Consider the following 514-nt stretch of genomic DNA (forward strand, 5'->3'; position numbering starts at 1 on the left):
TAACTTCCTTCCCCAGACCCCTCAGGGCACAGCCTCCCACCAGAGCCCAGGCCACAGAACCCCTCACTGTTATCTTGTTGCTCCCACACCATCTCCGGTGCTCAAGTGTTAATTATTATCTGTCCTGTACCCACCCACTTAAAGGAAGTGTGTGTCTCTCCATTTCACTTTTTATCCAACCCCAGAGATCCCCCTGCTTTGCTTTTTCCCCGCCCCCTTCACCTACCACCCATGGATTCCATGTAACCCCCTTATGTCTCCTCCTTTGACTCTAATGTATAAAATAAGCTACAAAACTGCCGTGCTCCGGACCATTTTCTCAATCCGTTGAGATTCTGCTTTCCAGAAATCATCAACAGTTTGGCTCGATAAACTCATAAATCTCTTCCACAGATTTGGACATTCTTTTGTCGACAGCCAACCCCTCGTACTAGATGCCTTTCCATGTGTAGAAGCTAAATTGGGATTTTATTATATTATTATGAGGCTATATTGCTATAGGAAATGTGACTGT

The sequence above is a fragment of the Hipposideros armiger genome, unplaced genomic scaffold (genome assembly GCF_001890085.2).
Source record: "Hipposideros armiger isolate ML-2016 unplaced genomic scaffold, ASM189008v1 scaffold_43, whole genome shotgun sequence".
Lineage (NCBI taxonomy): Eukaryota > Metazoa > Chordata > Mammalia > Chiroptera > Hipposideridae > Hipposideros > Hipposideros armiger.